At 42.1% G+C, this 23,609-nt stretch overlaps 1 long non-coding RNA gene across 2 annotated transcripts in view; it reads right to left on the bottom strand.

The window, feature by feature from the left end:
* Window positions 1–7,727: 7,727 nt before the first annotated feature.
* Window positions 7,728–23,609, bottom strand: part of LOC135579375 (uncharacterized) — a 34,337-nt gene continuing 18,455 nt past the window's right edge. The window contains exons 2-7 of one of the 2 annotated variants that reach the window (XR_010472349.1): window positions 23,218–23,324; window positions 22,167–22,458; window positions 16,151–16,249; window positions 15,332–15,512; window positions 10,749–10,923; window positions 7,728–9,989 (exon numbers count right to left, since the gene is read on the bottom strand). This is a non-coding gene — a long non-coding RNA (uncharacterized LOC135579375). Of the gene's footprint in view, window positions 9,990–10,748; window positions 10,924–15,331; window positions 15,513–15,800; window positions 15,905–16,150; window positions 16,250–22,166; window positions 22,459–23,217; window positions 23,325–23,609 lie in introns of both variants that reach the window. The other variant, XR_010472350.1, reaches the window with a different exon arrangement.

Here is a 23,609-nt window from a genome sequence, read left to right as displayed (position 1 = left end):
CCTACCTTTAGGTAGAACACCTGATCTTGCAAAATCATTATTAAAATATGCTTTGCTGATAGATCCTGCCTGGGTCTACTCTGTTGGCAAGGTAATTGTTTCCTACAGATACAACCATCACTGACCTGAACACTCACACATACACAAACATACAAATATATATATATAAAAATAAAATATGAAAATCAAGTCTCCCAAAAAGTCCCCTAATTGGACACACTCATGTTTGACACAGCCAAGTCAGAGCTTGAAACCTCTTCTGCAGAATGTACAGTTTCATATCTTTATTTTCATGAGAGCCCTTGTCTAAAAACAATCATCTGCAAATTGTAATTTTTCTCCACTTTTCATAAATATCAGCAATACTGCAGCCCACTCTGCCCCTCTCTTTTTCTTATTCAGGATATCAGGCAGATAAGAGTTATCACTAAAGGTCATCCTCAATTTCTGTACAGAAATGATCTGTCTCCGGTATGTAATAAACATTTATCCATGCCTTTATTAGCTATATTGGATCTGACAGTTCTGTTAAACCATTTTCTTTCATTTTGCTAGGTCATGACGGTTAATGCTGCTAAAAAATCTCATCACTGCTTTTGATCACTGTATTGTCTTCTCAGTATTATCAGGATTTTGTAAAGGTAAGCACTGGCTGGAATGACCTATTAAAGTTACAGCCCGTTGAGTTCCTGGCTTTTTTCACACCACAATAAAAAAGCAAAGGAGTGCAAAGCATAAATTCTACTTTCGGAGTTATATTTAGTTGTGCAGTTGACATTTAGTAGAGCAGTCACTTTAAGCCCACTTTGCATTGGTTTCGCTCCATCTTTTTCACATCCTTGAGTTTCTGAAATGGTGCTGGAAGACACACCATAGCAAATGAGCCCAGTTAGTGGCACCAGGAGGTGATGTCCCAGTTAACCCCTACAATGCCAGCACCGCTTTAGGCATCTGCTCAGTATTTTTAAACAATTCCCATTATTTACAAAGCAGACTCCACCTGCAGATTGAGAAGCATTTAAAGCATTTTCATTCACTCTCGCATGCTCATGGCAGGGCAGCATGTATTCCAAACCTCAGTATGTATTTTAATTCAGCAAAGCACTGGAAGATATTCACAAAGTTAGGAACCTACGTCTGACTTGTTGCAATTCTCATTTCCCTCCACCCAGGTCTATGTTTCAACCACTATGAGAGACTTTCTTTCAGCTTAAAAGGAGTCAGCTGCATCTAAGCCCAGCGTGCCTTTCTTCAACCTCTGCCCATCATTCTCTATTGATGCCTACACCATATTCATCACTATGGTGTCTGAGTACACTAAACTCACTGTTGTCTCACATTACTGAGGGGGACACACAGAATAAATAAAAGAGAAAGCCCTCTGTATGCCTTCTTGGGTTCCTCTTGTCATGCACCATAGGGTCACAACTCTGCAGTGAGATCAACAATCATAATTTTCACTGTTATGGGATCTAACCATTGGTCCTCTTACCAAATTGCTCCCCAAACTGCATCCTGCGATTAGTACAAAGTACGGATTTAACATGGTCTCGTGCCCTGTGTCATTGCAGCTCAGAGGTCTGGGCTGGGATGTACCATCATGCCATGACACTGTGCTGCTTATTTGAAGTGAAGCCATGCTTTCCTTCCCACAGAGCAATACATACATATCACTTGGACCTTGAACCAGAGGTCCATTACCCCACAGGCCAACCATGGGGCACATCCAACCCATGGACCAGTTCCAGCCACTGTCCATTAGGAAAGTTGTCCCCTCAGAAATCAGGAAAAGCTGCTTGCATTAGCAAATGCAAGAGCATTTTCCCCAGTCCATTCTCAGTGAACTCCAAGGAGTGAGCAGAAACACTGTTCCTTCAGCAGCAAACCAGCTCCCTGTGGTGGATCTGATGGACATGCTCCAGGGCAAGTAATTAAACTACCTGCTCCCACTGAGGTGGGCCTGGTAGCCTGTTGCTATCCAGGGTGAGAGCAACAATGACCGTCTCCGGCTCTGCTGCTGAGACTGCTTTGATTCTGAGTTGGGAAATAACATTTCTGTAACAAACAAACAAAAAGACGTTGATGTCCCTGCAGATACGCTGCTGTGTCAATGCCTCTCACTGATTCCTTGGGTTTCTCAAGACCTCTACAGGTTGCTTGCTCTTGCTTGCTCTTTTCAAGGTAAAGGTAGTATTTCTCCACTCTGTGGTTCTCCCTAGCCCACTTTATTACTGGCAACAACAGTACACATTCAATTCAGGACAGTGCTTGGGCTTAGCATTATCCTCCCAAGTGATCCACAAATTTTAGGCCATGGATTCTCAAACAAGTTATGAAAATGAGCTAAAACTAGAGTGAAGAGCCAGTATAACTCCATTGGAAGTGGAGAAATATATGTATGATGCCAGTTTTAACTCAGACATTACAGCAGCCATTTGCAGAAGTTGGCATCTTCATGTTATCCCGGGATCCTGGTGCACTTGGAGATACCTATATCCTTAAGTTTAACAAGAAGAAAGGCACTAGCAACTCTCAAATAAGAGATCCTATAAGAAACTATACCCTCTTAAAGAGACTTTTGCCCATAGTATTTTAGTGTCTCTTGTAACAGGTATTCACTAGATGTGAGGTCTTCCTGTTCTTGCAGGTAATTTCCAAGACTGGCCGAGAGAAAGCACTGCCTAAGGATAGAGGCACAGGGAATATCAAAGAGTGTGCCCTGTTCTCAGCTGCTGAGCCTTCACAGAACTAGGATCTGCAAAGGCAGTAAAGGGAATGCAACTAACCTTCAGCATACTTGGGCAAGTCCCATTTTCAATGCAACTCTGACAGTCTCCATGTGAAGTGTAATGTAAGTTTAACCTGCTGTTCCATACTCTGAGGATTTGGGAACTGGTGAGCTGACACTGAGCAAAGGTCCTTTTGGTCTGCTGTCCTGCTAAGCATAGTACCCAGAAACAACAGGTTCGAAGGTACAGATATTTGTTGTGATGGTTTGCGATGTAAACCTGTCCCCAGAAAGAATGACTTTCTTATCCCCATTGAGTTGCAAACGGCTAACATGCAGTTTAAAAAAAAAAAAAAAGGCAATATGGGATACTGCAGACAGTTACTGCAGACAGAATGACTTCACTGGAACTATGTTATACATCCATGGCTAAAACCCTACTTTTTGCCTGAAGCCCTATTTTCAGTTACAGACTGTAACAAGGAGCTTGATGTCAGTGGTATAAAAGGGCATAACAACTCTTCATGTAAGCAACATGTTGCTTTTCAATTTCCTCAAGAGTTCCCTTGTTTAGTAGCAACAACCCATCTTCTCCTCTCCAGTTGCACCTAGCTGTAGCTTCACTGACTTCCAAATGCAACAGGATGGACAACTTGCAGCAACTCACAAGAACAACCAGCACATTTTCCTAGTCTCCACAACAACAAGCATATAAAAAAGACAAATCTCTGAGTGCTTCTTCATATGCTCTTCATCTCCCTGGGTCCTGCAAGTCTGTGTTCACCACAGTCTGTGTGATATATACCTGCAGCAGGAGAAGATATCCTATCTTCTCAATAAAAATGACAAGCTTGTACACACAGCAGACTTACATCTCTGCTGCCACGACGCTTGCGAGCCCCAGCAAAATGCAGGAATTGCCTACTCTGGCTTTGTGCATGCCAAAAATCCCACAACTTTCAACAAAGGAAGATCAAGGGTGTTAACCCCAATGCCCCAGCTAACTTAACCCAAACCTTGTTCCCGGCACCCACATTTGGATAAAGAGGCCTCTTTCCTTATCTCTAAATGGTCACCCAGCATAAGTATCTCCCCATAATTCATGAACAGGCTTCAAATGGTGCAGGCTTGGAAGAGGAGGTTAGCTTAGACATGATTATCCTTTTCACCAGCCTAAGTCAGAAGTGTAGACAATAGACACACAGACCAATAGATGCACTCTGACCTTGATGTTTCAGACCACCAGGCTGTTAAACAAGAGGCAGCACCCCTGTGGTCATGGGAATTTCCAGCATGTGTTTAGAACTGTAACACTGTATTTATTGGTGAACTTTGCCTAAGCTATCTTTAACATTTTTGAGTTGCATGATATCTACTTGCAAAATTTTTTGCACTCTGTACACACACAGACATACACACAAGCATAGGTGAGGTGAGGAAAAGAAAGAGGTAACTCCTGGTAACAGTTTTTAAATGACCAGTTAGCAGCAGTTACTGCCTGCATTTTTTCATGTATCACTCATTTCTTTAGTCTGGTTGAAAATAAATTTGCTGCTGAGTCTTATCACATTATAAACAGGTAAATCTATGCCCTAATTTAAGACAACAGTTTTGGATCAGGGCTCCATTTTCTAGGTATTTTGCTTAAAAACAACGGTGTTTTCTGATGGCTGGGAGCAACTGGATTGTTGATTCATGCACTACAGAGAATTCATCTTAAGTAGCCAGCTTTGCCAGGCATAGTTTACTCTCTATACAGTTTTTCCTCTATATGTCAGAACAGGACTCAAAGTGGATATGGGACAAATTAGTTTGGAAGGGCTAGTCTTCCAGGAAGATGGAAATTCTGATATCTGGCTTCTAGATCAGCTAGCAGATCTGTGCAAAGAAGAAGAATATCTCTTAAATTAATGTAATTGACCAATTCACCAAGTTGCTTGTCTTTAAAATGAGACACTTAACATGTCCTGCTATATGCTGATGAATTTTACTAGTGGAGAATAAACACAGTCCTAAAAATAAAATCCATATCCAGATAATGCAGCTGGTAGTTAACGATTACAATATGTGACACTTCAAATATACTGAGTCAATGACATTTAGCTGATTTGTCTTCCTTATTTTTTACTAAGCAAGTTGGCAAAAGAAGAAAAATGATTGATCTACTAACAAGTTTAACACAACCTTGAAATAAATTACATTCAAAAGCTGAAGACTGACTCAGTTTAATAGCTAAATCATTTATTCCTAGGCTAAAAAAAAAAAAAAAAATCCTGCCCTGAAGTCATTATCAGCATGATCCTCTATTTGAAGTCTTGCAAAATGTTCAAGGAATGGCCCTTGTGATTTGGCCAAAAGGAAACAACGCACTCAGCAGCTCTATGCAGGCCAAAGAAAACAGAGACTCCCAGTATGAGCATATTAAATTATTATGGCTCTTGCAACAGGGGGCACAATTGTTAGTGGTCCCCTTCCTCTGATGGCCAAGTTATGTTCCTCCCTGCCGTGAGCATTCATTGTCATACCTAATATTTGCATGCTTTGATAATAATAAGATTGTCAAGATAATAGCAGGGAAGTTTCAGTAGAAAGTCAATTTTCATAAGCCAGCTGTGCATTGCCCCAGTCATTTTTTCTAAGAAGATGCCTTCAAAAAGCAAAATTAAGCCTTGCTCATGAGAAAAAAAATATCCCTCCCCAAAAGAAGAAAAATAAGAAAGGAAAGAAGGGTTACTGGACAAGAGAAGGATGAAAACAACTTCCTAGTGAAATTTTTTTTACATGAGTATCAACTCTTTTTGTTCCCCAAGGCATTTTGGTTGGTACAAACAAATACTACTGCAAACAGAAGAGCAGGTCTTAAATCAGAGAATCACCTTTGTGAGCTTTATTGATTGCACTGATCTAGCTGAAAGAGTTTGGGGGCTTTACTCTCTCATCCACCTTTTGGCATGACATTAACATTCAGCAGCTCAAATGAGGTAGGACATAATGTGACTTTTGGAAAGAATGGTAGTATTGTTGAAGTCCACAAAATCTGTATTTCTTAGGGTTTTGGCAAACTTGCTCCTTTGTCCACACAAAATAATGGCTTAAAAAAAAAAAAAAAGAAAAAAAGAAAAACGTCCACTCCCTCTCCCCTTTTGCCCTTTATCCTTATTTCAGACTATACCATCCTGAGTTATCAAGGCTGAGGGACTTTTAAACATTCCTAAAAAAGCCCAGCAAGGGTTAACATTGTAGGATAAGCCCTAATCATACAAAAAGCCAAACCCCAAACTGCTTTCCTGTAGGTCGGGAAGGCTACCCAGCAACCTACAGCAGCTAAAGAACTGTACTGTTGCTAGCATTAGGCAATCTTCACGTGTCTCTTCAGTGCTTTTTGCTCACTTTGGACTGGTTTTACACTTCAAATAACTTTCTTTTTAAAGTCATCTGAATTATTTGTCCCAGTGCCATACACACCTCTCCAATGCAGCTGAAACATAGAATTTAGAAATTTAGTTCCGAGTTCAGGAACTTTCTTTCTGTGAATTAATTGCACTGAGATGCGCTGGTCTGCAGCAACCTCTGCCCCAAAGATCTTTTTACCCAACAGAGGGAGAGAGAATCAGTGTCAAAAACATTCTTCCACTAGGACACTGAGCAATGGAAAAACATCTCAAGCCAAGCCAAGCCAACCATCACCTTTCTTTTGTTGACTGTGCCACTATTTCTGCAATTCAAATAAGTCTTTATAGTCCTTTAGTGTAACTAGATTCAGAGAGCACACTTCATACAGTCTGAAATGCAGGAGATTGAATCCCACAACATTTTAGGTCCATTGTACTGAGCAGGGAGTGCTCATTGTAAGATTTGTATTCTGACCCTTTGTAGGAAAGAGGAAAAGACCAACTCTTGGGCCTGCCAGCAGAGATCCACCGACTGAGCCCCCTCAGGTTTTTTTTCATACTGCATAGCAGAAAGCAGACTTTACAGGACATGTGTACATAGTCTACTCCATTCTTTGCAAGTGTTTCAGCCTTCAAGCAGCTGATGGGATGACTTACCTGGAAGGCTTCGGACATCACATGGATTTATATGTTCCTGACCCTTGCAGGCCGCCAGAGAGTCAGAAGCAGGTAGAAGGCATGCACAGAAACCTACCTATTTTTCACATGAAAATGGGATGTGTCTTTTCATTGGCTTGTGCCTTGTAGAGTTATTCATACAGCAAGAGTGAAATGACGATAAATTACCAACAAGTCAAATGCCTTCACTGACTCACGTTTGCAGTGCCTTGCTTGCTGGGCAGGCACAATCACAAATGACGGAGCACAGAACAAGAACAAAAGAATATGGTTTTACCTAGGCAGAGCTGGAACCTCAGGCAAGACTCACTGAAAGGTCATTTCCTCAAAGGTAACAGTTCCCTGCAGCAGCCAAGAAGCTGCTGAGGGAGTTGCAATTTGTAAAAGCAAACAACAACAAGCAGAGAACTAACTTGACACTCCTAAGGTAAATAAAACCAAAATAAGAACGGCAAGGTTTGAAAAGCAGATCACATTGCTAATAACTCATTTCCTCCCACTGACTGATGCAGACAAGAGTATTCCACCACCATCTTCCTGCTAGAAGACAACGAAAAGACAATGAAAACGTTTTCTTAAATGCTTTCGAGTTCACCCCATAATTCTAGTAAGGGAGATACAGACATATATTTGTGCAGACGTCTCAGTAGCACAGCCTTACTACTACAAAAGTGCTGATCCCAGGCAACCAGTTAGCTGAACACTCACCTATTTCTGCCTTTATCATTTCTGTGCTTCAGACAGCAAGTGAACTTTGGTGAGCCGTACATGAAGTTATTTTTTGTTTCATCTTGTCCTAAATTATCCTTTTGCAGCAGAAGAAATCAGAAGCATGTCCAAAGAATACATATTTGCATTGGCAACTGCTCCACTGCAGCAATAGCCTCTTTCACAAAGGCAAACTGAGGTATAACTCCAAAGTACTTGGATTAAGGCACTTATAAAAGGCAAATGTATTGCATATATTTATAAATGCACACACATAGACATACAAACACACATACATGCTGTGAAAGAAAATAAATGTTTTAGTATAGTATGCTTACTTGCAATGGGCAATTAAGTATCCAAAAGCACACACCAATTAAAGTAAGATCTTTGTGGCCTTAAATTGTTAATGTTTCTGTATTATGCCTTTGCCTGTTCTTTGGTTTCTGTGAAGTTCCATCAGGGTAAAAGAGCAGAAAAGCAGGTCCCTAATTCACCACGTTAAAGTCAATATTTAAAACAGTGAAACTTGTCAAAATTGAATTCATATATTATGTAAATGGACTTGCTGTTATCCTTTGCGGGTGGCAAAGCACTCAAGACAATCATTAGCATGGTATGTATCACCTCTAGGTAGGGGGCAAATGAAAAAAAAAAAAAAAATCAGAAGCATACTCTGTCAGCTAGGATGCCCAGCCTTCTGTAAGGGGAAAAGGGAAAAGCTAGATAAACAACCACTACTGGAGGCAGCACCCTCAGCTAAAGTCAAGAGAGTAGAAACAGCTTGAATTCCCTGACAACTTTATTTCTCTTCCTCTGTTGCTGGGCCTGTGCTCCTGCGCTTTAGCTTTGAATTTCTGACATGCCACTCACTTGTCCTTTAGGAGCTAAAAAGTTGACATCATCATGCCTTTCAGAAGGAAATCTGTCGATAAAAGCATGAAGAAGAAATCAAACGGGTAGAAAGCAAAGAACAAAACTGAATTTTTACTCCAAAACATAGAAGTAACTTATACAGCACATAGAATTTGAGAGTTTTCCTGGCTTGGACAAGCAAGAGAACATGCATTTTGCTGGGAACTGCTCAGTCTGAAAGGACAATGTTACAACTCCTTCCACAAAACAAGTTTATCCTAAAGCTAGCTGATCTGTTCCTTTGAGAGGGGCAGTATGGGACAGAGAAAGAGGGGGGCTGGGAGGGGGAAGCTTTTCTTTACACTTGTGCTGTTCTGAATGTGGACCATCTGTGCCCCCAGCTGGAGTGCTGGAGATGGTCTGGCACTTGAACCACACCATATTTACAGATCTAAACACAAATGGCTACTGCCTGATTGTTTCATGATTCATTAGTCAGACAAGCTCTCCTCTCCCGCCAGCACAGCTGTTACAGAGTAAACCTTTGTCACTTAATAGGCCTGATTATTACTTTCCATCAAAGGTATTGATCTGTGTCATCTCTACTTAAGGGAAAAGGGGAGAAGCAAAAAGGAAACCAAAATGTGTTGGGAAAACAAGGAGGGGGGGGAAATAAAAAATTAAAAACCAATGACATTTGTATGGTGACTAGAGGCACCGGTCAATACGTTTAATCTCTCCTGGATGTACTGTATTCATGTATTCATTTACCACAGTGACTAGGTTACTCATGGAGATTAAACATTTCACAGGATGTGGAATTTCTTGCACTGCACCAGACTGCTGCAGTCAACAATATGGCCATGCATATAACTGGTCAGCAAAATACAGAATGTGAATGAATAAATAGTATTTGAAAAAATAGAAATCAATTAAGTTATGTAGCAGAAGGTAAAAATACAGGTTCATCTCTAAATGGCATGAGATTATATGAAAAGATGCATAGCAAGACTCCAGAGAATCATCCCAGGGTCAAGTCCTTGACCACCCAAGTCAGCAGTGCTACCCCGTTTTACACCAGTGGAGGAGCTGGCCCTTTTTGTTTAGCAAACCAGCTCAGGGTAGGACATGGTCTGCTACATAATTGCGACGTAGAGCGTATTTACCACAGTTTGAAAGCTTCTAGTTGCTTCAGTAGCCGCCTGACAAACTGCCATTGCAGCAGTTTCAGTTTTACTGCAATTTCAATCAGGAAAAGGCTTGCAATTTCCAGATTTAGAGTTTCATTGCCTCTCCGACTCACAGCATTGTTATTAGTAGCATTATTGCTTCCCTACTGTATTTGACATGGTACCTGGTAGACAGTTCAGAGCCATGGATGTGCCTCTGTTGGGAGGGTTGGCTGTGGGAGTGAGGAGTGAGGTCTTGAGGAAAAATGGCTTCACTCTTTCAATTTTCTTTGTGTTTAAGGCATCATCTCTCTGAGTCACAAGGCCAAATCACAAAACCCTTGTCCAGTCCACTTCCAGATCAAACAGTGTTGAAGGTCCGGGAACAGTGGGAGAGCAAAGGAGCCACAGCAGAGAACTTCTTGGCTTGCACCCACAGCAGCATCACTACTCAAGCTCCTGGAATTGAAGAGGAATAAAAACCTGAGGTGCATCTTTGGAGCCAAACGGGACATACGAAATGTGTGAGAGTTTCAAGTGTGGCATTCAGTTCTCTGTCCCAATTTGGGAACAGTTTCAGGAACAAGCCCAAAAATTCTGCTGCTTAGCTATTCCAGAACATGTTTTTTCCAGGTGAAATCCACTCCCCTTGTTACAAGTCTCAACAGCTTTAGGACAGGGCAAGGTGTCATTGTTTTAGCCCTTTTGGACCAGAGAAGTCTAGAACCCAAATGCATTCCTACACAGTACAGTGTGCCCTTGGTTATGCCCTGGTTATATTGGCATACACACCTGCAATATAATTCCTGTATTTTAAGTAGAGACCAAGGTCTAACATCAAACAGGCAATTACAGGATTGGACGTAATTTCTGCATGAGAACAGAACAATAAACAAATGCATAGGCCACTGCTAACTACTTAATAAAGGAGATCTGGTTTTCCTTGTGCAGCCTGTTTGCTGTGCAGTCCTATGAGGTCCAGCTCAGTTTTCTGCACCTTCCAACAAACTCCTTTCCCCTCCACCAATACCTCTCCAAGAGCAGTCTATAAATACAAGGAACTCTTCCTCAAACCAAGACTTGCATTTTCAAAGCAAAGAGGTCAGTAAGACGTTACACAAGGGAATATCTGTCATTTAAGCCAAAACACTGTTGAGAGAATGAAGGAGAAAGAGTGGGAGCTTAAATTAGCGGTGTGGAAGACCTGCTCATTTTCACCTGAGGTCAGCCTCCCTCCTGTGTCCAGCTGAGGTGAACAGAGTGCAACGACAGATGATGGCCCAGCACATCAGTGGACAGGGAAGCAATCAACACTCTCATGAGAGAAGCACATAGGTATGTTGGCAGCTATGACATGGCATATTCTGTTACAGTCCAGTTTCCACCCAAAGCTCTGAAACACACCAAAAAATACATGCTTTTCTGATTAAATCTGTGCCCCTAAGGAAACCTGGCCCCTCCATCCTAGTAGTTCCCCCAGCCTGCCAAGATCCCACTTCTGCCCACTCACTCCCACATCCTGAAGCACATGCATTTTCACTGGATGGAAAGAAAAATCAGAAGACTGCGGCATGTGACACCAACCAAGAGTTGTGGCACACACAATCCATAGGAAAGCATTGCTTGGCAATACTGTGTGTGCTCAGCTTCCTGCCAAGGGCCCAGCGTTGTCCCTGTGCCAGGAAATCAGCCATTCAGCTAACAGGCAAAGCAGCGGCCACAGAAGACAGAGAAGCAGAAGGGAGCCGTCAAACTGAAGAGACATGCTTGCTCTCTTCTCCTCATACACTACAACAAATAGCAGGGGGGTAGGGGTGGGTGTGGGGAGTGAGGAACCAGAAAGATACTGTAAATTTTAGTTTAACCCATTTATCTTTCTAATGCATCAAGGAAGAAAACTGCTTAGTCAGTTTTAAAAGGAGGACCAAACCCAACATACTGAGACAATACCTTAGAGTTCAGGTTATGAGCAAAATCCCTCCCATTTATGAGCCGTCTTGGAATGCAAAAGGCTGACATTTCGTCACCAAATGATTTTAAAGTAGGCTGACTAAAGCAGGCAGAAACAGGCTGTTAGGAACAATCCTGCAGTAGGCAGGTCTTTGCCATTGTCAATGCTTTGTTTTCTTCCCTTGGAGACAATGTTAGATTCTTGTAGTTGGTGACAGGACTAGAGCAAAAAGCCAGCAAAAGAAAAGAAAGACACTGAAGGGGGGAAAGAATTAAAAAAAAAAAAAAACAACCAAAAAACAAACAAACAAACAAAAAAAAACACTAAAAAAAAAAAAAAGGAGAGAGGAAAAAAAAAAATCTACTGAAGTAGCTCTTGAATAAAACCGTAGCTTTCCAAAATCTGTCCTTTCTGGGGACTTGCTGAAAGGTTTTATTATTGATTCATAGAAGTGGGTTATCCTTGACATGTCAATGCTGCTAACTAACTTCACTATCCTTTTTAAGAAAGTGCTGCTGATACACACCAGATATATTTTTCTTCCTCTTCTCACTTATGCAATTCAGGAACAATTGGACATCACACCTGCTATCAGGGAAGCCCAGTAAGATCCCGGGTAGACAGCATTAGCAGCAACATTTCTTCAACTTCACAGCAAAACTCAGGTATAAAACTTTTTCCTGTAGTACATAACAGAACCTGCCCCAACACCCAGAGTTCTGCATTTTTCTTCTTAAGTCAACAGGCACTAATGGCCCAGGTGGATTTCCTACTTATTTCCAACACTGAGTTTCTCCGTTCCCTATTGTTCAAAATAAACCCTTCAGACAGCCTTGACAGGGACATGAGGCCTAAGGCACTGATGACATGGTCTACCCACCTGCCAAAAGCATAGATCTGAGTTTTCTGAGAGAAAGACACTCAACTACATTGTTTTGCTCTTACTTGTGCCCCTGTTGCTGTGCTCAAAACAATGCTGAATTAATTCACACCTATATAAAGCAGAGGTTTAACAGGTTAGACCAAATGATGTCAACTGACAGAGCTCCCCTGAATCCTAAGGACCTACTTTGCCTAAGTATTTCCTGGCAGGAAGATCCTCTCTCTGAGAAACAGCACAATGCTTGCAGTATTACTGAACATCTATGAGCCATCATCCACAGTTTTGAAAGAACTCAGGAGACATTCCAACACAGCTCTTCAGAGGGCTGCTTCACAAAGCAGAGAGATCTTCTGACCAGCTGCAGTACAAGGCAGGAGCAGACACAGCCTGTCTCACACAGGCAGGGAAGGCAGCTGCCTGGGCCAGCAAAAGTGTTTCTTGACTCTGGGTTGCATGAGTGGCTGCGGCCTGAAGAACATGGCCAACGATTCTCAACTTGCCTCAGGCCACAGGTCTCATGCTGGATCTGAAAGGGACCAACTGGCGTAAAACTCCTTGCAGCTAGTGATGGGAGGGGAGAGTAGGAACAAAGACCTTCTCATCTTGGTTGTGACGAAAGGATGTTGAGGCTGCAGGAACACTCAATTGAGTCCATCCCCAGATTTTCCATATAAATATATATGTTGTTGCTGGTATAAGTTGCAGCAGACCTGTGTCAGGTTCCTTCTGCAGGTCTTGTGAAGTACCAAGCCTTACAACTGAACTGTGTTGTCAGCCAAAGACATTTTCCATGGTAGGGGAGGTGGGGGGGAGGAAAAAAGTAAAAAAAAGGGGAGGTAGAAAGCTTCAGGTCAAACGATTGATTACAGTTTTGAATTACAGGGGGCTATTGATTTTTCATTAAACACCATGTACTGCTGTAAAGCAGAAAAAAAGTAATTCATTGATCAGAGCTGTGGGCCATGTTCACTTATTGGCTTCCTGCCACATCCCATTATTCCCAGTTCTAAATGTATATTGAAGTCAGTTCATTCTAATCATTGCCTCCTGTCACCAGAAATGTCTCTCAGTAACTATTAGTTTAATCACCCCTTTCTTACAATGGTAATGAGTGATAATATCCAGCATTATGGCAGATTCATGAATATTATTCATTGTATTACAGCATTGCATTTCACAATGCTACAGTTAAGGGTCTGTCAGCATTTCCATTACAAAGCCCCCAGGCCTGAGACTTTATAAATCACTCCTAGAAATTTGCTGCTGGCAGAATTGAGGAGCAGAGGGTGTCTCAGTTCTGGAGAGAATATTGTTGGAACTGCTCTCCACAAAAATCTTTCTGGCCACAGTTTAGCTGTGTTGAATGAGTGCTGGAAAGGGGAGAAAAAAGAGGGAGAAAGAAGAGGAACTTTGCCAGCTCAAGCTGCTTTTTCCAATTGATTAAAATGCCATCATTTCAAAAACAGGATGATCTTGCTGTTACATTGGATGGTAATTCAGGAGACAGGCATTCTCTTCCTAAAGCTGACACACACAGACAAGACTACCATATTATCTTGCTGATAGAGACACAATAAATTTAAGAATGTCTTATTTAAACCATTTGACTTCTGCAGTATGCTTTTCTCTCTACTGGCTTCTATGTTTGCTAACCTGCAAATTGCTTCCTGTAGGGCCAAGTGTTGAAGTCCTCATATTTTATGCAGTGTTTGCTTAGGTAAAGCTTTGACCTGGGAACAATGTCAGGTACAATTTTAGGAAAAGGTTTGTATCTGATTCCAGAATCCAGCTTGGAGGTTTAGAGGGAAACTAGACAAATTTGGGGTTTACATCCACACCTATTGGAAGCTTTTCTGTTTCAGTGATGAGCAAGACATAAAGGTGTTACTGGAACTATATGCCCTAAAACTGACAGCAGGCTCTGACCCATTATTTTCAAAACCCTAAGCTGATTAAGATTTGCTGAGGTGAACAGTTGTTTTTACACTACCCTCAAGCAAGAGGAGGAAAAGCAGATATTGCAGGATTCAAAACTGTGCTATGATGATAGAAGATAAACAAGTGAAGAGAACAAGAAGCAACAAGGAATATCAAGTGGGCGTGCTGTCTTAGGCTACTCAAGGACTCTTCATGATTTTCAACTTTGTCCTAGTTTTCCAGATGCCAAAAGTATCTCTGGTACTCAAGAACATGTACTTGAACTTTGTACTGGATGTCTAAAATCATCCTCTGGAAGGAGAACAGGTGCACAGGTTAATAAATACAAACCAGATTTATTTATTCCAGTATGTGAAAGCATTTAGAAAGGAAAGATCCATTACAGGAGAATATGGAAATGAAACAGATTAGTACCAAACTGTAACACAGCCCTCACACTAATTAGGTAGAATTAATATAAGACAGACACTCCTCCAGTATCCACACATTGATGGTGATATCAATGACTTTTGTCTGCCACTTTGTAGGCATGCTCCAAGCCATCAAGTCCAGTCTCATACAGTGCTGGAAAAATTTACAGAAAAGTCATTTCAACTCCCTGCACATAAGCCTCCTGTTACATACAGGCCAACTTTCATCTTTATTGCTAAAACTTCAGCTGATTGCTTTCATTGTTTAGTCCAGAGGTGCAAGCGCTACTCTTTCCATCACCATTTCATCACCAACATGTCTATCGCCAACATTTACTGCTGGTGTGAACAAGAGTCATGACAAGTGGGATCCACTGTTACACCTACCCCAGCTAAGAAGCTCTCAGGGACAGATTCAAAAGGGGCAGGCAGGGCATACTGAAAAGGACTGAAGAATGCCACCTTGCCCATTCAAGGAGACAGAGACCCCTGTGAATGCAAATGTTTGCATCAAACACCTGAGGGAGTCCTCTTTTTCATTAGGGGTCTTCAGGCCCTCCAATCCTGCCAGAAAGCAAATTCCAGCTACAGGCAGAAAAATAATAATTCATTTACTTACCCATGTTTTCTTGCATGAAGTGTCATCTACAATGTGTCCCAATACATTGCCTCTCCCTGAAGCCAAACTCCTGCTGAAGCTCTTCACAGTCTGTTGTGAAGGAGAAGATGAAGTCTGCTAATTCCTGCTTTTGAGTCCAGAGCTTGTACTTGAGAGGTCAAGTGGGGCTCCGGGTGACCATCTGGACAGAAAAGAAACAGCAAAATCCAGCCACAAACTTACTTTTGTATAATGCAGCTCTGGAGTTGCAGGGGTAGAAGGGTCCTATACATGATGCAGCAGAGGAGGTGGTAGCCACTATAAATAAATTCTAGTGAGGAAAAGGGCTAATGGGTGAGTTATAGTGTGTGGGAATAAGTCAGCGGGTGACTGCAGGGCTAGCAGTAGGGCTTAGGCACATCAGGTGAAGCCCAAAGGGAGCTCTTGCTTCTTAGAGGATGATGAAAGGATAAATAACACTTTTTCTTACCAGACACGTACACAAAAGAGCAGTTTATCCATGTCAGGTAGTTATATGGCTCCTACTATCAAGTAAGCACTTTGCAATCTTTATTGTGTTTATTGTCACAATACCTTGATGAGGGAAGAAAAAAAAATTCTTGCAGAAGGGAGCAGGTTCATCTGGGTACTTCGAGTATGACAGGGAAAACAGCATCATTGAATCTAAAGATAGTAGGACTCAAATTGTCAAAGACACTTCAGCCTCTGTATCCCACAGAAAATTACTTGGAAGTCAATGTGCAAATACGTCTGAGGATTTTGATCTAAGTGCCTAATCCAAGCTCACACAAGGAGACTGCAGCAGAGCAGGAGACTTACCTGCGGTGTTCTCAGGGAAATCTTACTTTCATTGCTGCTAAGACAAACACACCAAATATGGACAGAAGGATCCCATATTTGCATGGCATTCATCTAGCCCTACAAAAAGTTAGAGAAAGAGCGATCAAAGCTGTTATTTTGGCTGCCTGAGCATTCATCATCTCCCAGAAAACCCTGTGCCTACAGAAGCCAGGTCATTTTAAATTAACTGGTTGATGCTATTAAATCTACACCCTAGGAATGAAGTCCTTTCTGGCAAGACTTGTTTTTTTCCTCAAATGTCCTTATGTCGTGCCAAATAAACAGCGTTGATTTCACATCATTTGCAAAGGACAGAAATCCTTTGCAATGCTGCAACAAACAGCCCTTTTTCCATGCCAGTATGCAGCATGCACCTCTTGGGGTAATAAAGCCTTCATTTCATGCTTCAGCACACCTGATCTAAGGCTCAGATTCAGCAATGTATTCAACAACAGCTCAGATTCAACAATGGCTTCCACCTAAATTCACTATGAATGCCCCCATATTTTATTCACATGTTTAACTTTTAACCTGGTTTCCCATGGGAAAAAGAAAACAAAAACCATTCAGACTTTGTACTTTCCAGTTCTCTGGTAACCTTTGTGCATACTGTAACCAAATCTGAAAGAGTACTGACATTTCTTCAAGACAGTTGAGCTCCTGCAAGTGTCATGAAAATAGATGGCTGGTTGCAGAGAATGAACATTTTACTTCAACAGCAACTTAAACCAAATCTTCAGAGTTGACCCCTTCCCTAACTCTCTCAAGCAAGCTATTTCTTGCTGTGTGTTTTGTAATCAGTCTGTATGATTGGTCTATCAGAGTCCAAGAGGATTCAGAGCCCCCAAAAATTCATGTGTGCTTGTCAAAAGCATAGCCTAAATAGTTACAGTGCTGTAAACATAAACAGCTGCTGTACTTTACAGTTCAAGGTAAGACAGAATAGCTGATGTAAATTGTGCCAGCGTGTTATCAACACATAAAACAACAGGGCACAATATATCACTCCAAGCCCCAAGCATTTCACATCTGTCTTGACACCATCGTAAGTTTGATATCCATCAGTTCAATACATAAAATACAGCTTGCAAAGGGAATCATTTTGGCCCTGCATCAGACCGCTTGTCCCTACCACAGGGCAGGAAGACAGGACTCTCTGTTCAGTCAGCATTAAAAAAAATCCAGGCAATGAAGCATGAGGCAAATATGCTGATCCGTTCTACAGGAAAATACCTACTAAGACAAGTCTTGGTCCATCTGGGTGCTTCTGCTGGCATATCACACAGTATCACAGTATGTTTGGGATTGGAAGGGACCTCAAAAGATCATCTAGTCCAATCCCCCTGCTGGAGCAGGAACACCTAAGTGAGGTCTCACAGGAACATGTCCAGGCGGGTTTTGAATGTCTCCAGAGAAGGAGACTCCACAACCTCCCTGGGCAGCCTGTTCCAGTGCTCTGTCACCCTCACTGAGAAGAAGTTTTTTCTCCAATTTAAGTGGAACCTCTTGTGTTCCAGCTTGATCCCATTACCCCTTGTCCTATCATTGTTTGCCACCGAGAAGAGCCTGGCTCCATCCTCGTGGCACTCACCCTTTATATATTTATAAACATTAATAAGGTCACCCCTCAGTCTCCTCTTCTCCAAACTAAAGAGACCCAGCTCCCTCAGCCTTTCTTCATAAGGGAGGTGCTCCACTCCCTTAATCATCTTCATTGCCCTATGCTGGACCCTCTCCAGCAGTTCCCTGTCCTTCTTGAACTGAGGGGCCCAGAACTGGACACAATATTCCAGATGTGGTCTCACCAGGGCGGAGTAGAGGGGAAGGAGGACCTCTCTCAATCTACTAGCCACCCCCCTTCTAATATACCCCAGGATGCCATTGGCCTTCCTGGCCACAAGGGCACAGTGCTGGCTCATGGTCATCCTGTTGTCCACCAGGACCCCCAGGTCCCTTTCCCCTACACTGCTCTCTAATATGTAATTTCCCAGCCTATACTGGAACCTGGGGTTGTTCCTGCCCAGATGCAGGACTCTACACTTTCCCTTGTTAAATTTCATCAGGTTATTCCCCGCCCAACTCTCCAGCCTGTCCAGGTCTCGCTGGATGGCAGCACAGCCTTCTGGCGTGTCAGCCACTCCTCCCAGCTTAGTGTCATCAGCAAACTTGCTGATAGTACACTCAATTCCCTCGTCCAAATCGTTAATGAATATATTGAATAATATTGGCCCCAGTACTGACCCCTGAGGCACTCCACTAGATACTGGCCTCCAACTAGACTCCGCACCATTGACTACCTCAAGCACCGATTTGAAGAGAGCTGCTTGCAGTCTTCAAGTTATGCACATACTTATGCTGTAGCCATATACTAAAGCGGGCTAAAACAGGACCTACCAGACGCTACCTCACTACGGCATTTCAAACAGACTAAACAATATTCCTTGCCAGAGCCAGTCTTCAACACAAATTTCACCATACTCATTACCATCTCCACTGATTTAAAAAGATCACTTCCCCACTCCTGATGGGAAGACTGCTTACTTCCTTCTGGGCAACAGGAGGCTTGCTTAGATTCTATATTATTTTAAAGCCAGCAAATACACACAGACACCAAATAGGGTATAACAGTGAAGGCTCATGTAAAAATTGGAATTTGGAAAAGAACAATACAAGCCATAGTCAATACCTGCTCTTCTGATCCAAGCCTTTTCTGACCTTAGCATTGCTTGGAAGGGAAGATAAAAATAAGTAATTCTTTATACAAAGTCATTCCTTGCGGGGCTTTGGTCTGATAGAAACCCTTGGCTTTCAGCTGTTCCTCACTTTACAACCACAAAACCTTTCTCCCATCCTGCTGTGACAAAATCCTTCTCCTCGGGTTTAATTGGAGGTACCTGCTTGATTTTACTGAGGTCATTGGCTGCATTTGCACTTCCTTGTGTGCATCTGGGAGCTGGGAAGGATTTTGGGATCCCTGAGTTCGGAGGGACACAACAAGACTGCATGTCTTCTTCAAGTTAGAAGTTCAGGGTTTTGTGGAATGTCAAATAAACTGGTTCAAAGCATTCAGATGGTACATTAGCAGAGCACATCACTACAGGCCCAGCCTCAAGCACGTTAGCTATCACACTAAAGCCTGGCACACATCTAAGCAGCTTGCTGAATCAAGACCTGAGCTCCCAAGAATTTGAGAGCATGGGAGAACCAAGCTGTCACTACGGTCTTCTCCATATTTATTCTGCAATGGCATCATCTATTCTGGACACCATTAGGAGCATTATTGATTTTTGCAGATAATCCCAGTTGCCTTTACTCAGATGCAAACCTTCAGATGCAGATTTAGCCCTAGGGAGTGAATGGAGCAGAAGAGCAGAGCCAGGCACAGCAAGCATTTGTGACTGCTAGTGAGCACTGAATATTGCCAACCATTATAAAGCACAGGAAAATACCGAGCAAGGCTTTAGCCAGTTTAGATAATCCTGCAGGGAATACTACCGATAGAAACTAACGCATATGCAACGCCTGGGAAACTGAGCATGTTGCCTTCAGTGTCAGATAAAATGCAACACTTAAATTGCCTTTGGTCCAGCATTACGTGTATTATTTAACATACATATACACCCAAAAGACTATTCCCGAATATCTACACAGATCTTATCCCCTCTTGTTAAAAGTTTTAGCACAGGAGGTCAACACTATGCATGTGGTCTGAATTAAGAGCAACTGATTTTGCAAGTCTGGAAACAGTCAAGATTTCTCCCTAAGTACCTGGGAGGAGAATTAGACCATGTGGAGACATATCCCAGGTGACAGCAGTTGCTTTTGTTTTCTTGGAAATAGTCAGTTTCTCCATTTAAACATCCTGCATTGTACTGTTTTACTTGCATTGCCCTAGACCTGCTCGCTTATTCGCTCTTGCTGTTGGTGTAAACTCTTGGTCTCTCCTTCTGCAATCCCTTTCACTTCTTCTAGGAGGGCTGTATTGCTCTCCATTGTGCAATCCTGCTGCATATGTTTGTAAAACACTGACGTCCCAGAGAAAGGGAGAGTGCATGGGCCCACACGCAACATAACAGCATTGCTATGCCCAGAACAAAACATCCCCAAATGAGGGTGGTCAGCAGTACAAGTGACTATCAGAAAGTCAGTGCAAAATTCAAGAGGCTGAGCACTCTCAATTACAATTAAAATCTGCCATTTAGTTCATCATGTTTATTTAGGCATTAAAAGCAATTTTCCAAGCACATGTCTGTCACATTTAGACACAATGGGCTAGCCTGTAATTAGGAAGTATATGATCTCACTGGCTTTAATTGGGAGAAGCCTGTATCCAATCCATTTACCAGATGATAGAAGGCAACTGGCATTAGAAGGGAAGTTTGGTGTCAGCTGGTAGAATGCAGACGATACCTGCTATAATGGCCCTCAATTCATCATCACTCCCTCTATTGACTTTGTCAAGGGTTTGCTCATCAATTTGCTTGTGAACCAACACAAGAGATCAGGATACAGATACTGCATCACAGAGGAGGACTTTTATCGCATATCAGGAAAAAAACCCAAAACAACAGAAAAAAAACCCCAAACAACAGAAAAAAAAAACCCAAAACAGTAACAGCAAATCTTGCTTTGGCAAGGGAGCAGGGCAGGCATGGAGCCAAAGCCAGGTTTAACCTAAGTGGCTGTAACTCAGCTAACTTTACACCTGCCAGAATTTAGCCCATATTACTCACCAGGGCACACTGTAGCTTAACACACAAGAAAGAAAAAGAATACATTTAGGACTGAAACAGCCTAGTAGAAGGCAAGTATAACAAAAAGTCAATTGTTGTAGAAAAACACAACAAAGAACTGAAAATTCGGCTATATGTATCCTATGAAATAGGACGTACATTTTGAACTGGTTAAGAGCTGACAGACCTATTTCTCTGCCTCCAGTGCACCTCCACTAACTTTTGTAATGCTGCACAGATGCTGCTGACTGCTGGACAGGCCACATAACTATGACCCATTCCAGGCACTGGCTCTCGGAGATAAATACAGCTGTTGTCAGTAGTTTCAAACACAGATCATCACCCTTCAAAGGGATCTATGCGCAGGCCCAAGAAGTCCTGCCAATTGATTTTTTCAGAAGAGGGAGGAGACAAGGGAAAAGCTACTGTGTATAAGTTAAATGTAATTTTTGTTTTAACTGTGATAGCAACAGGATCTGCAGCTCTACTACATTAAGAACATGACTAGTTAAAGACACATGGGCAAAGAACATGCAAAAAAAAAAGTTAGAGATAAGAGAGGCTCACGTTCCTTTCATCACCAACAATCTCTGTACACTAAAATCACATCCTCTGCATTCTGGGGATCACTTGTCAGCTCTGTTTGCTGGTAGAAGGATACAAGGATTTCCATGCCACTAAGAACAGGTCTCAGGTCAGTCACTGCATTTATTTCTGTTGGCTATACTGCTTTGCCTTAAGCAAAAAAACATCTGCTCCACTCCCTCGACTACAAGCAGCCTCTCTCTTCAGCTAACAATTTCATATCACCAATAAAAAAAGCAGAAAAAGTGAAAATTGAGAATTTTCATCTCTCAGGGTTTTCTAATATTTTTAAAAACATATATTGATGAAATGTTAGATGGATAGTTAAGTAGACAGATAGATCAATTATTTTTATCTCAATTTGAGATAGAAAGCCAAGATCTCAGAACATTTTGCAGAATAAAAATTCTGTTTCTGTTGAGCATCCTCCAAGGGGCTAAGACATTTTTCCCTGTACACCAGCCAAAACATTCTCACTTGTGAAACCAGCCAAAGGTCAAATACATCAGCCTTCTTATTACACAGATTTCTCTTACGGCCTCAGTAATTTCACCTCTAACTCAGACAACAGAAAGAGTATGTAAGCACTCTCTTGGCATTATCTTGGAGAAGGGAAACCAGCCTCCCATCCTCCTGCAAATTGCAAGAAAACCTTCAGGCACCAAGAGGAGTCTAACCTGTGATTCTGGAAGCCGATGTGAGCTCAGAAGGAAACATGCTCCAAGGTGGGAAATATTGTCAGCTCCTGCTAAACGCTGCTGTTTCACAGGAAAGCTGAATAAGCAGTTGGTGTGGAGGGACTCAGCAGCCCCATAATTTGGCTATGCTTGCTGTAGCTTCATCCAAAACCAGGGTGGCTGGAAATGTGGTACATCTGCATACAAGCTTTCACTCTTTTCTTGAGTTCAGACTCTCTGTCCTGGCTAGACCTTTATTTTGAAGAAAATGTCATATTTTCACTGACCATACCTGCACAAGATTTAATTCAGAGAAGAAATAGTTCAGAGATGCTGGTCAGACATTAATTGAAAGGCAGGGTGAAATATTTACAAATATATTTTTGCTTCTGCTCACTTGGCCATAAAAAACCCAAACAAAACCAACCAAACAAACCCTCCACAACACACACCAAAACACCACAAGGCTGACATATATGAAGAGTTAGCACTGTTTCTTAAAAAAATAACCGCCATAAGTGATATGCACCTGCTGCTGATTACTAAGTGACCCGTTATAAGCTGCTTGTGGTGAACTCGAGCACAGTGACAGAACAGGTTCACAGTGATATCAGATAATTGTGCTTTGTCATTACTTGGAGTGCAGTGTGCAAATGAGTGATCTGGCAGAAAGTAGTCTCTAGCTAATAGGAACATCCTGTAAAAGTACAACTGCATTCCCAGCAGATTTCCACCTTTATTTTGGCCTATGTCAAACCAGTTAACTGCTTGGTCTTTTTGTGGCTGACACATTTTACCGGTGCAACAGAGAACCCAACCAAGGTGAAACAAATATTCAGGCACAAGGAAACACAATGAGTAAGTAAAGGACAAAGCCACCCAGATCTTCCACATAACTAGCCTGGCTTCTGTTCTTAGCACAATTAATGAGCTCTAATGCTGAGCAACTGGCCTCCTAAGAGACTGCCAAAGCATGCACTGGTTGTAGCAAGGCCTCTTGCTTCCTTGCATTCCCAGTTCCCTCCTTCATGCCTGTGCTAAAATAACCTACTTCTCCACATGATTTCTGTGTGCTCTTGGCCTGCTTCAGTTTTCCTTCAGCATCACAGCTCACTGGGTTCATCCCATGCTCCTGTCCCAGTCATCCACAGGGTCTGCCTGAAAGATATGACAAAGAGAGAGAGTGGAACTAGTTGCTACAGTGCACCTGATTTGTATGCAGAGCACAACTTGGGGACAGACCCCAGCCTCCAGCCACAGCTTCATGATATAAAGCTGGGCCAGTGTGGGAGAGAGAAGCTACCTGCTTACTGTTTCCAGCAGACATAAATTATGATTCTCAATGTGTGCTCTCATTAAAGAGGGGCTGGGTGGGGGAGTGGAATTAATAGCCATTGAGCAAATCATGTAATAGACCTATGAGCTAAATAAGTAACCAAAAAA

Source organism: Columba livia, chromosome 4, assembly GCF_036013475.1.
Source record: "Columba livia isolate bColLiv1 breed racing homer chromosome 4, bColLiv1.pat.W.v2, whole genome shotgun sequence".
Classification (NCBI taxonomy): domain Eukaryota; kingdom Metazoa; phylum Chordata; class Aves; order Columbiformes; family Columbidae; genus Columba; species Columba livia.
The sequence above is the reverse complement of the archived record's forward strand: the minus strand, read 5'-3'. Positions and strand labels throughout refer to the sequence as shown.